The sequence below is a fragment of the Chroicocephalus ridibundus genome, chromosome 2 (assembly GCF_963924245.1).
Source record: "Chroicocephalus ridibundus chromosome 2, bChrRid1.1, whole genome shotgun sequence".
Lineage (NCBI taxonomy): Eukaryota > Metazoa > Chordata > Aves > Charadriiformes > Laridae > Chroicocephalus > Chroicocephalus ridibundus.
Window position 1 is genome coordinate 70,870,686 of NC_086285.1, and position 26,662 is coordinate 70,897,347.

Here is a 26,662-nt window from a genome sequence, read left to right on the forward strand (position 1 = left end):
ATGGGGGAATTTTCTATTCTTGCCAAATCACGCATTGGGTGAGATTTGTGCATGCTCTTGGAAGCTGCAAATGTTTTGTCTTCTAATTGAGTAAATACTTTTATCCTTTGAGCTCCTTATACACAAATATCAAGTTTGGGTTGGTTTTTTTTTTAAACAAAAACTGTATTAAGGGAAAGTTCTTAATTTAGTTCATTCCTTGCTCTCCCAAAGCCCTGACATTTTGCACCTACAGCATGCTTATGCTGCAGTTACAGAACAGGATGCAGTGCCCTGGAAAATAGAGGAGGAAGGTGACCTCCCTTCAGGGGAGGTGGCTGAGACAGCTGAGCTTCAAATACCTTTCTGCACAAAAGGAAAAAGAGGGTCATAGCTGTTGGAGAAGTCTTTCGTGTGTGGAATGGAGGCACCCATCTTCTTAGGGGGTTTGCTGCTTGCCAGGTGCTTAGACCCGGGATGTTGTGGAAAGTCTGCTGAGGCTACTGTCACCTGCTGCTGCTCATCCACCTGAGCAGCAATGATACTCCCAGGGAGACGCTGAGAACACCAAGAATGGCCACAAGGCTCTGGGGCAAGGGTGGAGTGTGTGGGGCTCCATATGTTTTTTTTTTTTTGCCTGTGAAAGTGAAAGACTTGAGGAGTTGATGGACCCTGTGAGTCAACATTGAGATGTGCAGCTGGGGTCTTTGAGAGGGTTTTGGCTTTTGCAGTCATGGAAACCTCTGAGAGTTGAAGACTTCTGGGAAAGGATGAGATCCACTCAGCTAAGTAGGGCAAGAGTGTCTCTGCCAACAGGCTGGAAAATCTGGTGAAGAGAGTTGTAAAGGGTGAGGTGTACAGGGCTGAGAAGCAAATGATGCAGATTGACAGTTACATGAGTGATCTTGGGAATGGTTATGCAGGATGAAAAGAGGAACTAGAACTCCGTGCGTGGTCATGCACTACAACACTCTTGGAATAACTTCACTCTGGGACAGCTTGCATGAGGAGTGCTGCAGTGAACGGATACAGGTTCTTCAGAAAAGGTGGGAAGACGAGGATGGAGGGAGTTTCCCTCTAAGCGAAGGATCAGTTTGAATATATGAAACTCTTTGCGGGACAGAGGACAGGCAAGTTGAGATCTTGTGAGCCATGATAAGGGGATAGGACAGTACAGGGCGCATCATGATGGGAGATCATCATCATCTGATGAGGAAGCATACAAGGTCTTTAGACAACTTGAGGAAGTCTCTGCCGCACAGGCTGAACCTCTCTGAAATCTGCTGAAAGTGTCATGGTTTAACTCCAGCTGGCAACTAAGCACCACACATCTGCTCACTCACTTAGTAGGAAAAGGCTGAACAAGGAAATTGTGGGCTTGTTGCTGAGTGGCATGGGTGAATTAGTGGCAAGGGGCACACGTAAGCCTGAGGTACTTGTGCCTCCTGTGTCTCAGTCTTTACTAATGAGGCTTCACAGGCCTCAGTGCTTAATGAAAGTGTTCAAGAAGGACAAGGAGTCCCGTCAGGAGATGAGACAGAGTCAGGGATTTCTTGAGAGAACTTGACCCATGCAAGTCAATGGGACAAAATGGGCTGCATCCAAGGCTGCTGAGAGAGGTGGTTTGTGTCTATACAAGGCTGTGTTCTGTCATCTTTGAATGGTCATGGAGATTGGGGAAGAGCAGTGTCTGGAGAAAGGCAAATGTTGTACCAATCTTCAGAAAAGGTTAGAAGTGCAATACAGGGAACTGCAGGTTCATCAGCCTCTCTTTGCTCTGTGGGAGAAGCATGGAGGGAGTCGTCTTGGAGCACATCTCTGCGCAGATGTATAAGGATGTGACTAGGAACCATCATCATGGACTGGCTCTGGGGAAAATCTCTTTCCCTGTGAGAACAGTCAGGAAGCGGAACAGGTTGCTTGGAAAGGATGTGGAGCCTCCATCCCTGGAGGTTTTCAAGACTTGACTGGATAAAACCCTCAGTAAGCTGGTCTGACCTTTTGAGCAGGTGGTTGGACTAGAGGCTTCCTGAGACCCCTTCCCACCTGAATGAGTCTGTGATACAATGATTCTGTAATGCACAAGATGATGAAGGTGGGCAGATTAATCCTGTTGTGCCGTTTGTATGTATGGTATGGCAGAGTGAATAAACAGAGCAGAGGCATTACCTTAATTACATGAAGATGTAAGCCTGATGGTCTGCATCCATACTGCTGTTGCAGTTGGGGACTCACTCAAGAGCTGTTAGGAAAAGAAAACCGCAGGGGATGAGAAGCTGAGGAACACAAGTCTTGCTGCGGGGGTCTCTTATCTAATATTTTTCCCTGTGTGATTTACTCCCCCCGCTCCCCCCCCGCTTCAGTGCTTGAATTTTGTTATTTAAAGGCCATGGCCCATAGTGTGTTAGGGATATAATTGCAAACAGAAAGACAGCGGATAAATCTATATGGGATTTTTAAATGGAGCGAATGGTATTAATGAACATATGACATGTCCATTTGTCAGAGTTGGGAAGAAGGAAGACAAATCACAGACTTGTAACTTATAAATTAATGCAGTCATGCAAAACTTCTGTTATTTGGACTCCAAGGATCTATCTACAGTTGAATTTTTATACTGTGATTGTCATTACACAGATGGGAAAAGGGGATCATATGATGAGAAAAGTGTCAGGGCATGAAAGCACAGAAAAGTGTGCTAGTGGGTTTTCTGGTTTTGTGCTTTTCACAAATGATGCTATTCATAGGTCATCTGCATGGAGGATTTACTTGACATTGCAGAAAATGTTTTCTGCATTCACTGTAGGAACATTCTCCGTACATCTATTCTAGCTGATAGCAGATTTGGACATAACGCAGAGTTGATAATTTAATTGTTTACCTAATATGAATCCTGCATGAGAAACTCGAGTGAAGACAGCTTGAACTGAAAATAGTGTCACTCTAGTTTCTTAGATGAGAGAGATGCTTTTAAAGAAGTACAAATGTGGGGGCTACAAAGCAGCTTTCAGTTTGCACTCCTCAGTGAAGATTCTGAAAAGGCTATTCATGTTAGCCTAGTACCCTGCAAAAAAAAAAAAGATTCCTTTTAAATTAGGATTTATAAATAATCTGGAGTTCAGTCCTTGCACTGACTCTGTGGAATGAAGCTGTTTGCCAAGCTACTTGAGGAGAGTGCCTTTTTCTTTTTTTTTTTTTTTTTTTTCCTCCTCTCCTGAAAAGATGTGTGCGGTGCAGTTAGGCTCTGCATGTGGGAACCTAAATACGTGATGCAGCAGGGAGCCATGTGAATTTGGAATGCTTCAGAGCCATTGCGTTCCTCTGTCGTCCTCGATACTGTCAGAGCAGTCTGTTTTCAAAGAACCTGCTCTCGTGCGGAAGTCTATGACTCCAAAAGTCCTTTCAGATTGTAAAGAGCAGTTAATCACCTCTCATTGCTTAAGAGAAACAAATATGCTACCTTTGGACCATTTAATTGATCTGTTTTCTTAACTGCAATATATAGCAGGCTTATGTGGTTGTGCTATGGGATGGAAGGAAGAGGCTTATGTACTGTGGGATTTGATGGCTGCAGCTCTGAGGGAACTTGCCCATTATCTCTCCAAGTGCAAACACCTTTTGTGGAGTGGTGTCAGTGGGATAGCTGGATGAGGTCCTAGAGTTGCCTAAAAAGGGAGCTTTCTGAAAGAAGGCATGTGTTTACAGGCAGAGAGAACTTTCTGGAATAACAAATTGGTTCCAGATTTTTTCAAGGAATGGGTAAAGAAAGTTCATACAAGTCCTTATTTTGACTTTGTATCATCAGCACATTAGTGTTGAGTTTCTTGGTAGCTCTAATTATTGTTACTCCTGAGGATCGTTAAGGTCTGTAGACCAAAGAAAGTACACTAAGTTAACCTGTGTTATGCTTTTTAGAGAGGTAGAGTAGGGGTTATAGAAGTGACTAATTCATGGTAGCGTGATGTCTGTGGTCAAAAAGGAAAACAAATTCTGACTCCTAGTTGCTATCTGAACTGTCATTTTTCTCTGAGAGAAAAATCTTCAGTCTTATCCTTCTTGCTTAATACTCTGTAGGCAGAAACATTCTTTTGTAGCCATATAGATATTTTTCTGATGTTAAATTAGACTCGGTGACGTTGTATGTTTGGATGCGTCAGTAGATCCCTCCATCAGGCCTGAGCTGCACTGAAATGTTTTTCCATATTGGAACACGAACATGAAGTTAGTTGGGACAGAGTGACATAGTTCCTGCCATGGTCCAAGGCTGCATCATCAGCACATAGTGTCTTATGATAATGGTCACAAGGTCCCAAGAGTGGCCTCATTAACACAAGACCAATAGCACGTGCCTTTATGTTGTCTTTAAGTTATGATATCAAAAGCTTTTACTGTTGCATGCCATTTAATTATTACATAGGTATTAACTTAGCAGTGGGGGTGTAAGTGCTGATAGCATCTGAATAAATAACACTTAGCTTTCTGCTTGTGGTGTTTGGAAGAATGTTCTTCTTAGCCTGGGGAATTCTTTGTTTCTCACTCCCTGGGTCTTGCATCTACTGGTTTAGAGGAAGAAAGAGGGGGCAAAAAAAAAAAATCCCCAACAAAAAACCCCCAAAGGTAGTTATCTCCGCTAATAGTCTGTCTGCTTGTGCTTGATTGAAATGCAGCCTGGATCTCCTGTATCACTGATTTATTCCCAAAGAGAAGTTCCAGTTGCCTACAAAGCGAACACCTTTGGACAGGCACCATCTGGCCAACTGCTTATTAACTCCCATGGTCCTGCCTCATTCTACCAATAAAGAGGCCAGTTTCAGAGAAAGCAAACTAGAGGGATGCTGCCAGGGGCCCCAGGATGTGTCTTCCCTAAAGAAAAATGAATTCCATGCAGCCTCCCTAGCGGGTGCCATGTAAAAATAATTAAAAGGGTACTGAGGAAAACCAGCTAATTAAAAAGACTAAACACAGAGTCCTCTGATTCTTTAGGCTGGCCAGGCTTTTCCTTTGGGGAGGCCAGAAGTCAGTTGTGTCTTTATGCTGTCATTCCAGTTGCCCTGTTTTGAACCTGTGTGAAGGCTCCTTTGAATCCAAGTACAAGTCAGGGCAGCCCTGGTTCCCGATGCACCCTCGTGGCCATGGGATTTGCTGTCTGTCTGTGCTGGCTTGACACTCCCTGGTGGCTTTACTCTCCTTCTACAGCAGTAGAGGTGGACTCGGTTGAACAGAGTCCTTAACAGATTAATTTTTTACTGCAAAGATCCTATGAGGACAAACTAGGTTATCCACGGCGTGCAGGTTTGAAATCTGTTGTCCCATTGATGCCGTGTGTCCGAATGGAAACGTAAAAACAAGCAAACAAAAACCTTTAAGGAAGATAATACACTTCAAGGTAATCTAAAATTGTTGCTGGCTGGAAGAAGTATGTTCATTGGTGGGGTATTTCACGGGAGACCTATACACAGAGAGCTTTAATTTCTATAGGAAATTCTTTTGTATGAAATAAAGGAAGAATCAGTTCTATTGTTGTATGCTATACCTGTCACTGTAGGGATCTTACTGCATTTTTAAATTGAAGGAATGTGATTGGCTTTGGGAAGGCAGTAGAGGGTACTTGTAAACTCACAGATGACAGTATAATATATCTGAAAATTTTATTTCCACAAAATCCTCTGAAAATTTGGACTCTTAACAAAATAGAAGAAATTACAGACTGTTTTTACAGAAAGATCTTGACAATTAATATGCAAAGTAGCATAAGTAACTGTTACATGATCACTGTCTTACTTTGATTTAAAAAAAGAAGATATTTTTTCTGTTATCTGTCGCTAGGTAGTTTTATTGCTAGGCACTGTGGTCCAAAAACGTTTTCTGTTTGAAATTCTGTGGCAAATTTAAAATGAATCTTCAGATCTTTCCAAAACTAGAAGTCTGATAGAAAAACATATGTTCTTTGATTTTTACTCCAACGTTCAAGTATTTTGAAGTTTGGGGGTGGGGGGAAATAAACTTAACTAGAAATGTTGTCTGTCAGCTAGTTGTAGTTATGCCATAACACGGTGTATGGCCACAGTTAAATCCTACTGTTGTTCTGCCTTCATGTTAGGACTGTACAGGACTTGTTCTTACCTGCTAGCACTTGGAAATTTTTTCTGAACAAGGACAAAAAAATGCAACGGGCTCGGGTACCTTCTTTTCTTTCTGCTTTCCTTCCACTTTCTCTTTCCAGAGGGACTCTACTTTTTGCCAAGCAAAACACATAGCAGAATTTCTGGCACTGTTTCTCCTGCTGGGGAATGAGTGGTACAACTCCATAATCACTTACATTGTGCACAGATGCTCAGAGAGATGATAGCAATGGAAAACTGACCATAAAGCAGCTGCATTTTGGTGTGATTCCCCTAATGCAGGGTGCTCAGAAGTTTTCTATTCTCAGTAATTAAACCAGGGAATAGTACAAGGAGAAGGCAATGGCTGAAATGACTATGAGTAAGTTGTCTTCAAAAAGGTGTGAGTGTGTAAAATATTTTAGTCTGCAGGTCTATTATCCGTGGAACTACTTTTATCTTTTGCAAAAAAAAAATTTACCAAATGAAGATTGACAGAATTGTCTTCGTCTTTAGCCTATGCCCTTCGCAACTTTATTTTTACCGTGTTTACAGTAGTGCTCAAGCAGAGGCATTGTCCAGAAATGTGCAATTGAGGTAAACTTCTATTTGAAGTCACTAGGAGTTTAGTCTGTGTGAGATCATATGGGATCAAAAAACATACTGGAATAATCTCAGTTGATGTTTGGTGTTAAGCAGTTCCAATATATAGTGCATACTAGGAACTTTCTTAGGAAATCTGCACTGACAGGCAAACCACAATTAGTCAGCACAGCCAGAAGATGTAATATCAAGCTAATCTTCCCATTCAAGTAAACAGAAAGTACACTTGCCCACTTTGTTTTTTCTTTCAAGAGCCTATGCCAATATATTGTCATATAATCCCCAGTGTATTGCTGGAGCATCATCATGTGTCATGGGGACCAAAACATTGAACAGGTGTGCTGTGGAGAATGTGGTGAAAAGGTTTTCTTTAAAGGATGATTTCATGAAGGGAAAAATGAGAATATCAACTTGGGTAAGAACATTACATGCTTGCTTATTTTAACATTTGAGGCAATAATTAGGACCTGGAAATCTTACTCTAAAAGTCAAGGCTTATTAAAAGAGTGTGTGTGTGCATGCCTATACACAAACTTTGTTTTTATATATAGACACAAATATATCCTGCTGTCTCTGTTAGCAAGGTTAACAGTATTCACCTGTGCAGTATTGTTTTGGAGGAGTCTATAACTGAATAGCTAATGAGCACTAGGGAAAAAAAAAAGGCAACTGCTTCTTTGTTTGCTTTTAAATGACTGCACTTATGTTTTGTCCACAAAACTTTTCAGATCCACTCTTTTTTTCAACTTCAAATCTGGAATAGCATCTCAGAAAGACAGTATTTCAAGGAAGAGTAAGTGCAGCATTTTTACTTCTCCTTTCCTTTGAAGGCACTTTTCAAACCATCCTTGACAGAGTAGTTGCTCTATACACTAGTGCACACCTAGATAAGCTACTGTTTGCTCCTACAGAAATATTAGAGCGAGCAACTGTGTAACTAGAACCAGGCCTGGCAAGGCCTATTAGATGTAATTCTGTGGAAGGTCTTTTTCATTGATTTTGGCAGATTGAGGGTGGTTGACTCTTCTATTCTTTAAATTCTTGCCTGATGCTTGCCAATATTAAGGGCTGATCTTGAAAAATCTGAGCATTCAGGCATACTGATGTCTCATAGGTGAGATTTTTAAGGTCCTCACTCTGTGTTCATTCCTCCGTTCGTACTAGAGATCGGAATATTTATTGATGGATGACCTTGAAAATTTAGCTAGGTCAGAGTCTCTCACTAATATGTAAAGCTTGAAACTTCTTAGTTAATTCACTTAATTGCTGTATTGCTAATAGACTTTGGGACCTCGGTGGCTACCTGTGTCCATTCCTTAATCCCATGTTTTCTGAGATGTTTGAACGCACCCAACATCCTGCTCTTCTTCTTTCTGACCAGTGAATCATAAGCATCGTGTGGCCAGCTCTTGAAGCCCAGTCCCCAATGTTCCCAGCAGTGTACTTGAGTCTGCATTAGTTCTGTTCGAGGGTTAAACTGCAAGATAAGACCTAAAATGCAACTTTCATCTAGTTTCGTAGACAAAGAAAACATTCTGTTAACTCCAACCAAGCCAAACACAAACGCTCTTAACTCTGGCCAGTTTTTATAATCTCAGTTTCAGTGTCAGGGACAGCTTTCCAGTGGCTGATCCAAAAAGATAAATGAAACACACATGAGATGTCTTCGGCCAACAGGTGTTGCAGCTGCTTTTATAACACAAGCTGAAGAAAACAAAATGTCTTAGACAATTGTATATGAACCAATTGTTCTGACATGAAACTCTGTTTCCAGTCTTCAAATAGGCTGCTTTGGAAGACATCACAAAGCATTGCAGAACATCTTTGAGTGACAATTATTTAGAGAAGTTACTGCCCTCATAATGTAATTTTCCAGTGTCAGTATATAATTAGGCAGGATGAAAAAAGAAGAGTCCCCATTGTGAAATACTGAGAAGCTGCTGTGCCCCTCCCAGTCCAATGCTGCTGAATAAATCAAATTTAACTTCCAGTTGTGCAACTTCTGGCTTTCTGAGCTTTGAAGCCTGTACTGAGCGTGCTGCACAACTGGTCCATCTGACTCTTGCCTTTGATCTTCAAGGATCCCTTGGAAACATTATCTACATGTTTAAAAATTGATTTTTTTTTTTTGTTTCATTTCCCATATTTTGTTAAATGTGATCACTGTGCTCGTGAAACATCTCGCCTTCAGGGAGGTGAAAGACAAAGTTTTCAGCAATAGCAGCAGCACAAGCTGCTGAAAGTTTCATTTTTCACCACTGATGTGTCTCAAAACCAACATCCCCCTCCTTGAGGGATGTCAGCGTCTTTGTTGCATCAAGTCCTCTTAGATGATGGAGATTCTTGGCATTTAGATTGTTTTTAAGAGGCTGAACTGTCAAGCAGCTATCAGATGCTATTGTAAAAGACTAATTCTACAGTGTGGAATCAGCACGCTTCTGTAGGTGAAAATGAAAGCTTCAGTTTGGCAATGCCTTCCAGTTGCTATTGAGCTGTGGCCAATTTTGAACTGCGACCTGTGGTGTAAAGCTTTACATTCCCTTGCTTTTCTTCTGAGAGGTCAAGTTTACCGAATGCTCATGGATTTATGTTGAAGTCCTTCAGAACACTCCTTCTGTTCGCTGTCTGTATTTGTGACAGTTTGTGTAACTGGTCCCTCAGCAGATGCAGGCATTTGCTACTTACGGATCTCAGCAGTGGTTTTAGTAATAGGGTTTCAGGATGGGAAGGTGATATTTGGAGATAATCTCTCTTTTGCTAAATGGGTAAGCATGTCAAATACTACTTTGTGGGAGACAAAAATGTTCCCATAATCGCTTTCTGTGACAGGAAATAAACTTACTGTTCTTTATTATGAAATGTGTTCATTGGAGGAAAAATGGTTGGTTCAGGCTACAGGTTACTGAATGCGGAGTGGAAAAGGAACCTACCAGAAGAGCGCACCCTTAAACAGGAGGTCCCTTTGCAACTGGATGGTTGGAGGATGCCTGAGAGCGCTGCTCTGGCAGTTGCAGGTTCTCAATGTCTCTGAAGACCAGCCCCCAGGTGGCAGATGAGAAGTAAGTTTGTCAGTCAGCAGTGGTCCATTGTATTCACGATCTTCTGCAGAGCGAAAGCCAAATAATTGAATAACTACGGAACTCTGCTGCTTTACAAAGCTCCGTGAACAAAGTTTTGTAACCTCTGTGTTAGACATGGTAGTGACAATGGTGGCCTGGGCAAGTCATGAACTATCTTACAAAGAAGGATCAATCTAGCTATTGGTAGAGCGCTGCAGGGACTGACAGTATGAGCACTTGGGACTGGTTTTATAGTGCCCGTGTGTGGTGGACTGTTGTTGTCAGCCCCTCAGCTACCCGGTTTTAAGCTTACTTGGATGTAAACATCTTGCGCTGTGATGTAGACCCACCTGGGGATGTGGCAATCCTGTGACTTCAGCTGTTTAAAAGTTTATGAATGCTCATCAGGAAGGCCCCTTTTCTGGTCAGGGGGGAGTGATCATACTCTCCAGGTACCTGTGCAGGTCCCCCTCCCCCTAACTGAAGTATTATATTTAGGGTGAGATGAATCACTGTCTGGAGATGCTTCTCTCTCTGTTGAGGCAGCCTAGATGTCTAGTTTAGATTAGATGCCTGACTTTTAGACAGCTAAAGATACCGAGATGAATGAAATTCTCTGGACTATTTCCTCTTTGTGTTTGGAGAGCATACTCACATGCCACAGGGGATCTTGTTCCTGCAGGATTGTGATAAATAAGAAATGAGGGACTGATCTTTCTCTTTTGGATAAAACCCAGAATCAAGGTGGAAAAAGAAAAAAATATCCTGTATATATAACCCTTTCTTCTAGAGCATGCTTCCATTTTTAGTTTGCAAATCTTTGCCTTTGTGGTCAAATCTTTGCCTTTGGGAAGGGATCACGTGCTTGCAGCTGCATAGTTAGAGATACTGCAAATAGATTGCATGGTATCCTATGTGTAGCATGCCTGGTTGAATTAGTCTTTTGAGGTAAAGTCTCCACAATCTGTCTAATACTTCGAGTTTTTTTCCTAAATGTTTCAAAAAAATTATGCACCATATTAAGATTTAGAAGCCTCTTTACACTTAGAACCAGTAGGGATATACCCCAGAGAGTAACGGCCTTGTATAAGCAGAGCAACATTGTAATCTACAAATAGGCACAACGTATTTAAATTCTGATCCTACAATTAAGTTTACTGAGTTTAAGTAACTCGCATCGGAAGGATATATGCCCTAGTTGATGTGCAAGAACTCTTGTGCTCTCCATCTGTCCTGTTTTTTGGGATGCTCTTGGAAAAACAAGCACTTGCTACAGTCTCAAGCATAACTTTGAGTTCTACTTGATCTTTTGTAAATGGTAGGATTTGCCTTATGGTTAATCAGACATGATAAAAGATTAAATTTAAAGGACTGCATTGATTCCTTGGGGGAGGAGCATGATTAGAGCCGAACTTAACTCAGCTTAGTGGTTTGAAAACAAATTATCTATCTAGAATACCATAGCTAAAAAATAAATTGTACACTGATCAAACATCAACAAATTTGAGAAGCCCTGCAAATGCAGTCCACAACGTTGCTTTTGCCAAGTGCAGCGTGAAGCTCTCTTTTTCTGTACAGAAACGCCCATCTACAGTCTTCCGTTTGTATATATAATAGTGTGTGAGCACTACAAGACTTGAGTATGTTTTGGTATGTTTGCTATTTGTCTGTCTTCAGTCAACTGTCCTGATTCAAAGCAATATGTTATATTTAATGTTCTGGAGTAAAAGGTGACTGTGATGTCAGGGAGACCTGTTAAACTGTGTCTTACACTTTTAATAACTCAAGTAGAATCAGACCCCCTAGAATTAATCATGTAATGCACAGACATACATATTAAAATACATGCATATATATGCTTCTATATGAAATATTTGCATACCTTAATGTTTTGTCCCACCAGCCTCAGATGAGGTAGTTTGAGAAATGAGAATGTAATATTTTGTTTCATAGGCTTCTAATTCATGAGTGGACTCCAGAATGTACTTACAGTAACAACTGCCTTAGCAAAAGTGTTGGAATTTCTCTAGGGCTTGTTTCTCCAGTTTAAAAAAAAACCCAACCAAACAAAAAAAAAGGCACAAAAAAACCCCACCAAAACCCCAAACAAACAAAAACCAACCAAAACCCCCTAAAACTAAACACCCAAGCGAAAAGAAGAGTACTTCTTGATGGTGTTACAACTGGAGAAAGGAGGATCTGGAAAAGAAGAGGATTTCCAAGACAAGAGAAATGACCCAATGGTCTTCTGGCTGTGATACTGTTCACTGAAGTCCTGGCTTGCCATCATGGGGAGGAGGGTGGTAGAACTCTGTGGCTGGGGAAAGTGGAAGTTCCACTTTTGTGAGAAACATTGAAATCCTCAGGGTTAGGTATTTTACCTTACAGAGTCAAGAAGGGAAATACCGGGTCTGCTCCACTCTTCCTGACTTTTCAGAACGTGGAGATTGGACTTGCTTTTCTTGGAGAGTCTGGAAGGTGTTTGCATGTGTGAAAGAGAAAGTAGCTGCCTGGAGGACTGAGTTCTGGTGGGAAGTTTCACAATGGGGAACAACCCCCATGTTGTTTTTGCAGATCTCCTCGTGCCTCACGGGACCACCCCACATGTTTTTTAGGATGCGTGATAGAGCAGCGCATATCTTCTCCCTGTCAGATTCTTTAGGGGTTGTTAAAGGTGTCTTGAGTGTCAAATTAAGAGCTGCAGGGTCTAAAGCAAACTGCAACTACAATTCTGAATATGTTTTGTGAGGAACCACTGGGTATTCCTGCTGAACTCCTTAGGATTTATGTGCAGGTGGCAATGCTAATCAATGAAAGGGTTTCGTTGGGTTTTGGGGCTTTGTTTTGGGTTTTTTTGTGTGTTTTGATGTTGGTTTTTTTGTTCGTGGTTTGTGGGTTTGTTGGTTTGTGTGGTGGTTTTTTTTTTTTAATTCTCCTTTTCCTGTAGGCCTCTGTGGTTTGAATAAAACTTTCTGCTCTGCCCACAACTGAACTAGATGCTTTTGAGGAATTTACTGATGTTTTAAGTTTGCCAGAAGGGATGATTTCTAGCAGAATTTAACGTTTAAGGCCTTTGAAATGAGACGCTGAGTACCAGCGCTTGTGATGATGATGTGCGCTAAACATGGGCTGTGAATTCTTTGGAACTTGGGAACCTGAATCTTCTTGTGCAGCAACAGTGCCTGTGGGCCACCTGCTGAAAGGAAGTGTGTGTATGACAGTGCTAAAAACTTCATTGCCATGGATTTTTGTTGTATGTCAGCCCAGGATAACGTGATGTTGCGTAAAGATCCGAGCTAACTTCGGAAAAGAGAGCTTGAGCATTGCAAGCTATGGAGCTGCATTAATACAGTGTTGTGCTCGAGCTAATTAGCTGACCTGAGAACAGGCTGCTCATAATGTCACCATTGTGCCGGTTCCTCGGTGGTACTTCAAGCCACCTGTTGGGAGAGGGGACTGTGGCTATCAATGGTGCAGCCTTCCAGCTTGACATCCCGAGCAGAAGGCACAGGAGTTCTTTAAGCCTGAAACACGACTAGGTGATGGGTCTTGAGCTGTGGAGTAGCTCTGCAGCCTTTATCCTTCTTTCAAACCTGATGTGCCAAAAGCAGCTGGATCAAAGATCTCTTTGATCATCCAGCTGTGCACTTGGGAGATGAGATCAACAGCACTACAACTTGTTGCATATTTCTCAATGCTGAGCCCATGAGCTGGAAGCCCACTGGGTGAATCTTTCTCTACGGACTCAACTGTGAGAATCTGCCTTGGTGGCAAAGTGAGCAAAACAATGGCAGATACCCTGGCACCATATGCCTGCAAAAACATTGGCTTCAAGGCCAGCAGGAGGCAGTGAAAACCTGTAGAACATCTCTTCATTGTTCTTAATTTTTATTTTTTTTGAATTATTTTTTCCCTCTCCTCAGTGGTAAGATGTCTGTAAATCTTGTCCTTTTAATCAACTTTTCACAATTGTGTATTTCAGAATCTTAGTAAAATGCAGTACAGGAAGAACTGTGAAGTTCAGTATAAAAAACCCCTTAGATTCCAAAGACATTTAAGCACCTTTTTTGACTGAAGGTCTGTGCTTTTTGGAATAAAACAGCCCACACACCTGCTTTCACTATCAGATTGGGTGCCCAAGCATGGAAGGCTTATCAATGTTTATGCGGACCCATACATCATGTTTTGAGGGAGTCTTTTGATTTAATGAAAAGTTCATCATGTTCTAAAGCGGGGAAAAAACGAACTTCAGTTCGTTTCAGTTGGCTTCAGTTGAGGTAGTGTCAGTAAGAGCAATGCTACAATTGTAGATATGCTGCGGAAGGAAGAGGATTGGCTGCCAGTAAACGCAGAGGGCTAACAACTGTCCTCGAGATTATTCATGGCAGGGTTAGACCAATGGATAAAAGGCACAAATTCTTTCTTAAGAAATGTAAATAATTTGTAGGGGGTTGATAAATTTCTGATGTGCTAGTGTATTTGAAGAAGGGTAAGGCTATTCTCACATAAGTTGCATAGATTTTAAAGCCGGAAGAGATCATTAGAATCCTGTCGCTATCATGGAGACTATAGTTTCTACAGGTGTTTCTACAGTAGCCTTCAGTATCTTTGGAAGAAGCTAAGCATATGGTTTTGGAGATCTAGTCTTGATTTAGACATCTATTAACAGAGAATCCTCTACATCCTTCCCTAAGTGATGTGTTACACTGATTAATTTAGCAGATTAGTGCTATAGTTCCTTGATCTGTTTTATCTGGCATAATTTAATGTGACTGCTGAAAAGGGCATTCCCGCTGTCATCTAGTTGCTTATTTCTGCCTCTCCCTTGTGCCAGCCCTGTTTTTTGTGCTTCCTGGGTAAAAATGAGGTAGTGTGTTGCAAGATGTACTTCCTAACCTGCAGAAACCAAAAAATTATTTGGTTTTCTGCTTGCTCAGTTCTTTGGTTTGGTTCCTCACACAAACAATAGTACTGATGCAATGGAGACAGTGCGAATGAACGGCCATAATATGGAGGAGGAAGATGGGACTGGCTCCTTTAATCAGCAGCACTGAGCAATGACAGATTAAATGGATGATGGAATTATGGGATGAAACATAACAAGCAACTAGCTAACAGCTGACACTACACAAATTCAGATGTGCAAAAGGTACTTCTGTGGCCAATGAAGATAAAGAATCCTTTGCTATCTGACATTTTCATTTGGAAAATTTTATTTCAGAGGTAGAGAACTTTGTGACCATTACAGAGCACGGGGTATGTCTTTTCCAAATTCAGTGCAAACTGTCAGAAATCAGAAGGACTACCAATATTCCTACAGATAGGTTGGGTGCTTAGAAATTCAAGGATAATATACAGAGAGGGAGAAAAGAAAAAAAAGACAGCAGGGTCTTGAATCCTCATTGATGCTGTGAAAAATCATACTCTACAGAGGACCAGACTATTGTGCCAGCAGTTCAGATTCATGTGTCTCTTAACTCAGTCAAGAACCATTTCTCCAGGCTCACACCTAACTCTCTTGCATCCTTACTTTGAACTTTATCCATGTGACAAAAGAAGACTGTCTTGTGGGATTCTTAGCAGGCTGGTTCAATGCAGGCTGGGTTGAAATTATGGGAACAGAGAGATGTTTCTCTGCAATGTTTTCTTTTGCTATAATAGGAAACAAGGTGCATGAGGTGCTGATAATTAGGAGAGGTCAGACGTAATCTCCCTTCTTTATTCTAACCATCTACTTTGGTAGAAGGTTATTCTAACCATCTACAATTCTACTTCTACTTTGCTGAAGTAGAATTGGATGAGACTGACTTCCTTCTGAAGAACAGTTGGCAGATGATCAACACTTTATCGAAGAGCTCTGATGAAGACTACTTTCATCAAACTCATTGTTTTCCATCAGGGTCAAACTCCTAGTAATATCAAAGCTATTAGATGAATCCTCATGTAATTATACAGTTTATGCCTTTTATACTGCACCTGTATCAGGCTTGAGGCATGAAAGTAGTGTGATAATGGGCAGACTCTGTTCCAAGGACTTTTTAGTTATGTATCTGTGACTTTAAATGCCCTGCATTCTTTTGGGAACTGTATGCTGTAGTTTTCCTTAAAAATCTACCCATATCTTAAGGGTGAAATTTTGGAAGTTGCTGTTAAAACATCTGTTGGCTCAAGTGAGGCTATGATTTCTCCAAGACTTATCAAATGACAAAAGTTGCAACAGGCTCAGGTAATTAGAGCCTTGTTTTAAACTTTTGCTGTGATTTAACTTCTGTAAGAGCATACCTCTTATGATTACTACTTGCTTGGCATCTTTTCATGCAAGTCAGGGAAGGCGCTACCAAGCAACTCTAAACTTTTATTGTCTTTCAAGGATGACAGATAATGCCCTGATGAAACCTGGGCACTGATCTCACAGGGCACTCTGCCAGCGTAGCATAGCTATTTTTGTAGCTATCTGTGTTTCTAACATGACTCAGTATCTTCAATGGCAACTCTAGATTAGAAAGACGTGCAGATGCATGTTTTCAGTGTTGGCACTTCTTTTTTTTTTTTTTTTTTTTGAGGTTCCTGAAGTCAGTTTAAACTTCAAATACATTTTGATCACTAATGCTCTCATTGGGCCTAACAGGAACCTTAATGAGTCTCTATGAGAAATGTGCTCGTATATTTTTTGAATCTTAGTAAACAGGGTAGCTTTCCAATTTATTTTTTTTTAAAGAATTGGTACCTTCAAACATTAAACGCACAGAGAGGCAGCATCGAAGAGACTGGAGAATAAGAGCCCCACAACATATATGCACAGTGTCACATGATAAAAATGTAATTAACATCTTGAAGTGCCTTGAAAGCAAGTAATGAAGAAAGCATGTTCAGGTGCACTGCTTGCAGGGTGCTGCTTCTGTGAGAAAGGTAAGACAAAGTTTGCCTGCTGTTTGCCATCCTCGCAGGACAGGCTTGGAGAGAAAAAAATGTTTTGGAATTGTGACTGCTACTCTGTTGGATGGGCCCATGGCGGCAGGTTGCAGCATGCTGTGATTTGGCTTTTGGTTTCCTTTTCTCCCTGTCTACCTGGGATTTGTTATTTTTGTGTTGAAGGAGCTATTCCAGTAGCATAAGAAACCCCATCTGCTTTGCAGGGAAACTTTCTGGAAGTCAGAAATAGCCGGTTAAATTACTCGTACGTGGTTTAAAAAAACCTGCTAGGATTGAGTGGATAACTACTGAGACTCTTGGCCTAAAAACATGTTTACAGGTCAATGCACATGCTGAAGGAAGTGACCAAACTGGTTTTGCAAAATGGGTTGCTAACCAAGCTGTGAATCCACACTACTGATAGAATGGTTGGAAGTTTATCAGCCAGGTAAAACAGGTCCAGTGATGGAGTCCTGAAGCCCTGTTTCCTTGGGAAAGTTATGGGACAAAGAGAATCTGAATCCAGAAAACATAACTGTCTGGAGATTGGAGTGTAGTGAGACACAGGGGAAACCTACAAATTACCTGCATTTTTGTGTGGAAGCATTTTGTGTTTAGGGAAGTCAACCAGGTCTGATATTCATGCCAATAAGAGAAGCTAATTTTAAGGGGTCGGGTTTGTCAGTATCCTCACCAAGCAAACTTTTAGAATTAAAAAAAAAAAAAAAAAAAACCAAAACAACAAACCCACCAAAACCAAACCTTCCTCTCTCCCCAGAAGACCCACCCCTTAGTCTCGCTTAAATGTGCGTGGTTTGGCTTTTGCTTTTGTTTTTTTGGAGAACATCATTATTTGGAGGCTTTTGCTCTGGCACACACACCTCTGGGCCTCTTGAACAGTAAATCAATGCTTAAGTTTTCAGAGCCCTTTTAGCATTGGCAGTGCTTTTTAGTCAATATGTAAGCAGAGAGAATTTGCTAAGGTTTTCCAAAGTGAATCTTAGCTGTGTAGCTCTGATATAAAAGGCTGCTCTTCCACTTTCACCTCTGTATTTGACCGATGAGATTAAACAAAAATTCTGTCTCAAAAGTCCAACTCTGGAATGGTCATACTGAGAATACCTGTACAAATATTCTTGAACACTGGATGTCCCAGATTTTAGTTTCATCTTTCCTATAGTTTATGACCTGCGTGTTTCAGCTGATTCTGGAGAAGAAATTAAACTGCAAACACCCACATTGTGTTTAGTGCTTGAGGAATTTGATTTGTGCTTATACCTAGTATTTCTGTGCCTCCTCATCTCCTGCAGACTGCTTCCAGTCAAACAGAACTGCTGAGAACTGGCTGTCGTTAGTATCTATAGACAAGATATTTACATGCTGTTAAAAATGAACAAAAACTTAGAACGCTTGCAAGTACTTAATGTGTGTGGTATGCAGGCAATAGATCATTCTGTTGCCAAAGATTTTGGTGCTGAATGCTGTCATGACTTGATTTATATGTGACTGTTCAAGTTGAACAGCATCACTTGGTATGGTCTGGTTAGACTAGCTATCCAATCCTGCAAGCTTTTTTTTATTATTTTTTTTAAAGCAAGTAATATAAATTTGAAGCATGACTTCACTCTCCTATTTATTTTCCATTTGAAATTATTGGTGGAAGCAGTAATGCAGTATTGTCCTGGAAGGACTTATGCGTAATCTGAAGTCAGTTACTCTAACCAAACAGCAGATAGAGAATGGAGTCCTTGCAGCAAAACTCAATCTGCATTTTGTCTATAGCGTCCAGTGCTTCTAAAAAACATTAAATTGTGAGGGGGCATATTGGTAAGTGGTTCTGTGTCAGTTTTTGGTGCTGTGGCGTAGCATTGTGCCCTACTAGAGCTTAGCTCTTGGCAATGGAGGTGGTTTGTCTCTGGAATCAAGTGCTCAGACATCCTGGAGCTTGCTGAAGTGACTCCTTATCTGCACAGCTGCCGCTGCCAGAATGTTCTCTGCTTTCAGATTCAAACTGATTTTTTTTTTCCCCCTCGTTATTAAAAGTAATTCGTATTTCTAATTGTATGTCAGGTCTGTGCCCATGTAACGGAAAAGCGTTATTACAGACATGATAATTAAAAAAAGCCTACGTATTAATAGGGAACAGAAACTGTCTATTAAGGACGGTAATTAAAACTCTTTGGAAATTATTAATATACATTAAATATTTATTTTTAAGAGATCCAAGATATACTTTTTTGCTTCACTAAAAATAAATAAATACATAAAAAAGACTCTTAAATCATGAAATTATTTTTAGTATGAGGAATGTGTGGGCAAGAACTTCCTACCTTAAGGGTGGCCTGGAGGTCAGTGGTGATTATATGGGGAGCTCCTACATACGTGTTAATTTTGGAAAGCTGTCCATGTAGGTAAGTACTGAACTGTAAGCCACCAGCAGTTGGAAAAAAAACCTCAAACCCTAAAAATCAGATCCAAAGCCATCACTGAAGGTAGAGGCGTGCAGGTTCTGTGGGCATATGCCCAGTGGGGTTCTCCTACTCAGCCTCTGCTCGAGTGTTCTGCTTGTGCTGGCAAACCAGCCCAGTGAGTGTGTAGGATTGCTAGGGATATTCTCCATTAACTAAAACTTAGAAGCCTCTGAAATATGATTTATCTAGACTAAATGCATTCGGCTGTGCCAAGACAGGCAGAGTCACTTCAGCTCGCTAGGGGAGGACTAATGATTTCAGCTGACTTGGTTGCAAAATACAATTATAACCTTTGTCAGGAGCAAAATGAGTAGATTTTATTACCTGCTTTTTTGGAGAGAGAGAGAGAGAGAGAAAGGAAGTCAGTAGATTCTCATTCTAGAATGAGTAATTGTTGTATTGCTCCCAGGTTTCTTTATCCCATAGAAAAATTGTGGAATTTGGAGTCTCCTGATGGAAAGGAGATGAGCCAAGGTGGCCTGGATCTCAGCCCCTCCTTTTAATCCCTGTCCCTGAACTATGGAAGGATGCTCTGCAGAGCAGGTGTGGGTGGAAGCACTGGAGCACCGTGACCAGGAGAACAGAGTAAAGAGTCAATCACACATTTTAAGTTCCCAGGTAGTAGATGACATGAGATTTCCCAGGTCTTATGTGGACCAGGAACAACCTATGGGGTTTGTAGATTGTTCCCAAAAGGAAGAAACTCCTTCCCATGGAGAACACAGGAATGTAGGAAACGTCCATCGGTCATATCAATGGTCTGTTGAATCCAGTGTTCTGTGTCCGACAGCAGCAGAAAGCAGTGCTGTTTAGGGAGAACATATGAACCTGGCCGCTTTCTGATGCCCATTTCTCTTGCAATCCATCAACATCTGTAACTGTCGCATTAGGCTGCGTCCCTCTCTCTCCTTTAAGTATTTGTTTACAGACTTGTTGACCAGAATATTTTTTTGTAAATTCATTTTTTATTGAAAAAAAAAAAAAAAAAAATTTGGAAATACATGGGGGAATTGAGAATAGGCTTTGAAGGATATTTATTCCATGACTTGCCTGATTTCAAGAATATAGCAATACATTTTGCAAAATCCTTATTAGAACACATCAGTTTGGAGTGCAGTTCTTCAACTGCATTGCAAAAATAAATGTTGTTCTTGAATTTGCATAATTCATCATTTGATGATGTGCTTTCTGAATTGATCCCAATGAAAGGAGGAGGCTTTCTGATTTGCTTTCATTTTAGAAGTGGTGCATCAAGTCAAGAGATTAAGCGCTTTTTGTTAATGTGCTCTTCTCCAAACCCAAAAAAAAAACCAAAACCCAACCCAAAACCGTTTATGGGAAAGGTTGTATGTTCTCCTTCAGGGCAAAAGCAAATGATCCCCTTGGAGTCATTCTAATACAACTAATAATTAAAAAAGATATGGCCAAAATTGTATCCAAAACATCAGTGTGGTGGCTACTGAGGAAGAAACTGGCATGTGTATCTCTGAGGTGGTCAGCTAGTGATACAAATTCCTTCTCCCTACTCCCAGAGCTACTGCGTGCCACTCTCGCTCTATACAAAGACAATTTGCTTTTCATGTAGTAATGAAGAACAATGTTTTAACAGACAAAGGCACTTCTAGTGTATTATTGTGCTGTCTTTTGAGTAGCGCTAGATGCTGGGAAAAATGGTAATTCACAGTGTGAATGCCTCTCGCCAGCAATGTGGGTTAGAACTGCGCACATACAATCTATGTTGCATAAGGTACAATGGTGAACATTGTGAGAGGGAGAAAAGCCCAAATTATAGCTCTTGCTGATGGCCAAGAAATGAGCCTTTTGTACTTTTTTTTTTAAGGCGAAGACAGCCCAAACAAAATCCAAAATATTGTCCTTCAAAGTGTGTGTGCGGCTGAATTTAGTAACAATATGTTCATTTTTAGTGTTTGCAAATTCATATAAAAATACATAGCTATATTGCTGAAACACCTGTGTTCCTCTGTTTTTTTCTTGTAAACTGATCTAAGGCACAGGTGGCTTCTCATTAACTTATTTCATACCAATATAAATACGAGTCACATTTTCTCTTGCTGTAACTATATAATCCAAGAAACATGATTGCTACTGATTTAATGTAATCAGTGTTGTGAGGGGAACACTCTGAGCCCTTTGTGAATGGCTCTATTCTGAGGGGATTTACACCCCATGTAAATCTGATTTAAATGGGAGAGTGGTGGAATGTGGCTTTCCTATTTAACCTATGCAAAAATCTATATTCTCCCACCTAGGTTTCTCACTGTGTGACGGGATACTCAGCTGGTACATGGTGGGGGAAGGGAAGAACGCTAAGTCCAATAAGGACAGAGAAAGTAGGGAAGGGACTATCTCAAACAGGCAAGTTTATACGTTTTGATTCAATATTCTGATATTCTTATCAAGGCTTTCCAGAATGTGACACTGACTCAAACCGCAAACAATAAGGAGAAAACAGCAAACATGTATCAATGTCTTCAGCGTTCGGCAATGATTTCTATTTTTTTAAAGGACCGATGTTACCGCAGAAATAAAAATCTAGAAGAAAAACAGTGAACCATCTTAACATGTAAAAGCAAATGTGGTTTTAAAAATTATTTTAGTAGTTTAAAGATATCTTTCTGTTTAAATTTATTGAACTATAGCCAGATTTATTCAATTAAGATAATACACTTCAAGGTTAACTACCATTTGCTGTTCACTTAGGCAAGCTATTGTACAGTTATGTAAATTTCACGAACAGAGACACGACTTGAGTGTCTTAATTACAAGCAAAAAGTGTCATTTAAATATGAATAAGTGAATAGTTGCCTGTATTTCCTGTTCACATTCTGCTGTCATCTTTAAGACCAAGAGCTAACTAGCCATCTATATTGTGCTTTCGCTTTTTCCTTCTGCCCTAAAAGAGAGGGGAAAAAAAACCACCGCAAAAACCCCCAAAAAACCCCCACAAAACAAAGCCTGTCATATAAATGCATGTAAAGCAGATGATGCGGGAATGTCCTACTCTTACAGTTGTTATTAGCACAGTGAATTTTAATTTACCCAGATCACAATGAATAGCAGTAAATATGCAGTATTCTTCTGTGGTTTTCTCTGCATTTCAATATGATATCTATATTTAAATTGTACCATCTATAATTTCTGTGTAAGATCCTTTGATCGTAACTTTCTGACAAGTCTGCTAAGGGCTTATTTTGTATGCTTCTATTTTCAGTGCTAAGAGCTATTATGAATTCCTCTCATTTATTTATGTACACATAGTTGCATTCAAAATAGTCTGTTTCCTTATTAATTTATAGTCAGTCTAAATTAAATTTTATGTAACAAAAAGTTTGGTAGCAATATTCCCTTGTCATCTTTAGGACCAAATTCCCTGTGTTCCTATCGTGTTGATAGTTTGGGATTTTTTTCCCATTGTTTTGAATTGTTTGTCTCTCCAAAAATGACCTAGAAAGAAATCTGTTGTTAATCAGATATCAACGAGGGAGGGATGATTAGTTAATAAAAACCATGCCTTGTTTCTGTGGACCAAATGGCCTAACTCTGGTTCTCAGTACGTACAGAGTCTCTTGAAAGACTGTTCCCATCCTTCAGAGATGTAGCTGCAGCTCTCCCCGAGGAATGAGAAGTTCACTATTCACTCTGTGCTTGCATCACCCTTTCCAACATGTTCCCACTGATACATTAAAGGAATTAATTGCTCATAATGATCTCACCATCTGTTAACAGAGGTTCATACCTACAGGCTGGTGGCATGTGGTGGTCCTATTCAGAAATCAATAGGCAATGCTGGGGGAACGCTTTCCCACATTGCCTTCCATTGCACTCTGAAAAGGGGAGGAGAGCTCAGTGTTGGCCATCTGCTCCTTGTCTTTCTGTGCGAGAGACCTTGATGCAGTCCAGCCCGGCTCTGATCTGACTCCAGTCTGATTGGAATGTGGCTGATCTGAGAGCCTCTCAAAGCTGTGAAAGTGAGTCAAAAGGAGATCCCCATTGTCCGGCGGGGCTGAAAGAAAATGATCACTTTAAAATTCATAACTCCCAGGTGCCCGCCATCTATTCATGGGAAAAACTCTCTGAACTTCTCTTCATTAAAAAGAGAGGGAGTCCAGCTAAAAAGAGAGAAAAGGAAGTAGTTTGTGGGAAATGTGCAAGGGATTTCAGGCTAAACAAATGAGGAATTTGGAATTTTTACTCGTATTAAAGGAACCGTGTAAGGAAAGGGAAGCATTTGTAAAAGCAGGGCCTCTGCATCAGGGGCCCTTCCCTGGGGTCCTTTAGCAAAATAAAAAGGCGCTTTTTTTTTTTTTCTCTCTCTCAGGAGTTTTTCCTCCCTCTTCCTCTTTCTTACCTGTGTGAATGAGGGTAGGAATAGTCCATGAATTAGGCTGTCTCTGCTTTATGTGATAAATTAGAATGCATTCGGTCTGCCCTCCTCCCCCTCTCCTGCGTGTATTTTATTGTTTAGGCTGCGTATAAAGCTGACCTGATAACAAATGTAAACTGAAGCTGAGTATCCTTGTGGGGAATTAGACTTTTGAGCGGGTGGAAGGGCTGTTCTCTCAGCTTGCTGCCTAAACTCTTCCCTGCCCCCATGTCTAGTAATCTGAGGGTTTGCCGTATCACAGGAAGGATTTTGGTTTTCTTCCCCTCCCCCACTTGCTCCATCTTTTGCCTCCTCCGAATCATAGAATCATTTAGGTTGGAAAAGACCCTTGGGATCATCGAGTCCAACCATCAACTCCACTCTACAAAGTTCTCCCCTACACCATATCCCCTAACACCACATCTAAACGACTCGTAAACACGTTCAGGGATGGTGACTCCACCACCTCCCTGGGCAGCCTATTCCAGTGTCTGACCACTCTTTCTGCGAAGAATTTTTTCCTAATGTCCAGTCTGAACCTACCCTGCTGCAGCTTGAAGCCATTCCCTCTTGTTCTATCGCTAATTACCTGTGAGAAGAGACCAGCACCAAGCTCTCTACAATGTCCTTTCAAGCAGTTGTAGAGAGTGATGAGGTCTCCCCTCAGCCTCCTCTTCCTCAAACTAAACAGTCCCAGCTCCTTCAATCGCTCCTTATAAGATTTATTCTGCAGGCCCTTCACCAGCTTCATTGCCCTCCTCTGCACTCGCTCCAGCACCTTGATATCTCTCTCATATTGAGGTGCCCAGAACTGGACACAATACTCAAGGTGTGTCAAATCCTTCCTTATTCCTCAAGTGCATTCCATGTGCTTCCCAATTCTGTGCTTTTTTGCAGGGCCTCACAATATCTTGAGTGGGTTTGTGCTTGTTCCTGCAAGGAGAATGCTGTTTTTCCTCTGATACTGTTTACGTGGCCAGAGATGAGGAGGACCACAGGGAATCATAGGTAGTAGACTTTTAGGCAAGAATGGACTATTTTGATCACTTCGTCCAACTACTGCTGCAATAAAGGTGTTGAATCGCTCCTGGTAATTCCAGTTCAGAGCCTATAATTGTAGGCCAACTACTTAATATCTTTCAGAAACATCTGATTTCAATTCAATGGTTTCCAGGTAATTCATCCATTGGTAAACTGCATAGATACTTATCTGTGACCTATTTCCAGTCTAGGGTACCCATTTCAAGTGTTATCCTGCCCTTTGTCACTACTGGGGTTAAATGTAGTTGACGCCTGATAGCATGAAGTAAGCCGCCACACAGTGTGTCTGATAGCATGTGTGTTTGCTGTCAGGATGCAGTCACTTATCTCCCACCAAAAGCGTTCGTGTAGTTTTTGAGGTGATACTGACCTGCCTTCCCTATTCCAAGAGTCTTTTACCTTATAATGCGCCAGTCTCCCTCATTTTTCCCTCTTATATCATTTGGTAAGAAGAGTAGTGGCGTACAGCATCTTTTTTTTGTTTTGATTCAAAGTGGTTATGAGCCTTCCCGCTGGGATGTTGTTCTGTCCACCCCAACTTTTCATTCAGATATCTTTTGAGATAGAGCCAGCTGCCTCTCATCGTTATTTCTTTTTTGTTTGTTCAACATTGGTAAGCATTGTTCAGGCTCTCTTCCCCAGAAATTGCTGAGGAAGTAGGCAGCCATCACCAAACAACGGAGACACAATGTCCCAGCAGACAAGAACGTTCGTCTTGTAATTTCATGGTAACATACTGCATCTCGGTTCTCTACTTTTAATCTCTGCTCCAGCTCTTCCTCAGTATCGTCATCAGTTTCAATGATATTGTTTGTCTCTGCTCTCAACATCTTCAGCGTCATTGTATGTATGTTCAGCAGGTGAAGCACTCTTGTCACCATAACCAGAGTCAGCATTTGCATAGTAACTTCTGCAGACAACTGAGGTGCACCTGACCCTGGCTTACCTTCTGGTGTGGGGAGGTCACGTTGCCATTCACACTTAACAGTCCGCTTTAAAAAGCAAATTAACAAACAAACAAAAAAACCAACCCCAACACAGACATCCGGATTTTGCTTGCTAAGTTAGCATACTTAGCCTGAATTGTACCTGCTATTTTAGATCCGGTACTACATTCTTTAACTTTGTGACCACCTCCTGTTCTTGAATGGCTGTTTTCTTTCTAGAAACTTTAGATGTATTTATTTAATATCTTGTAAAATTTAATTATCCTTTTTTTTTAAAGTCTTTTGGAGTTTGTGCTGCAATATGTGGTGATTTATATAGCTATCTGTCATGGTTTCAGCTGGGATGGGGTTGACTTTCTTGCTAGCAGCTACTGTAGTGCAATGCTTTGGATTTGGGATGAGAATAGTGTTGGTAGTGAATTAACGCTTTGGGTTGTTGCTAAGCAATCAAAGCCTTTTCTGCTGCTCATACCACTCTGCCAGCAAGTAGGCTGGAGGTGCACAAAAAGTTGGGAAGGGACACAGCCAGGACAGCTGACCCCAACTGACCAAAGGGATATTCCATGCGATTGATGTCATGTTCAGCATATGAAGCTGGGGAAAGAAGGAGGGAGGGTGGGATGTTCAGAGTGATGGCATTTGTCTTCCCAAGTAACTGTTACATATGATGGAGTCCTGCTTTCCTGGAGATGGCTGGACACTTACTTGCCAATGGGAAGCAGTGAATTAATTCCTTGTTTTGCTTTGGTTGTATGTGTGGCTTTTGCTTTACCTATTAAACTATCTTATTCTCAACCCATAACTTTTTTCTCACTTTTACTTTTCCAATTCTCTCACGCACCCCAGCTGCGGGGAGTGAGTGAGCAGCTGTGTGGTCGTAGTTGCTGGCTGGGGTTAAACCATGACACTGTCACAACGATAACCTTATATTTTTTTCAGAGGTACCTTTTTTTTGGTCTGCATCATAGAATAATTTGGATTGGAAGGGACCCTTAAAGGTCATCTAGTCTAACCCCTCTGCAATGAGCAGGGACATCTTCAATGAGATCAGGTTGCTCAGAGCCCCGTACAACCTGACCTTGAATGTTTCCAGGGATGGGGCATCTACCACCTCCCTGGGCAACCTGTTCCAGTGTTTCACCACCCTCATCATACCAATTTTATT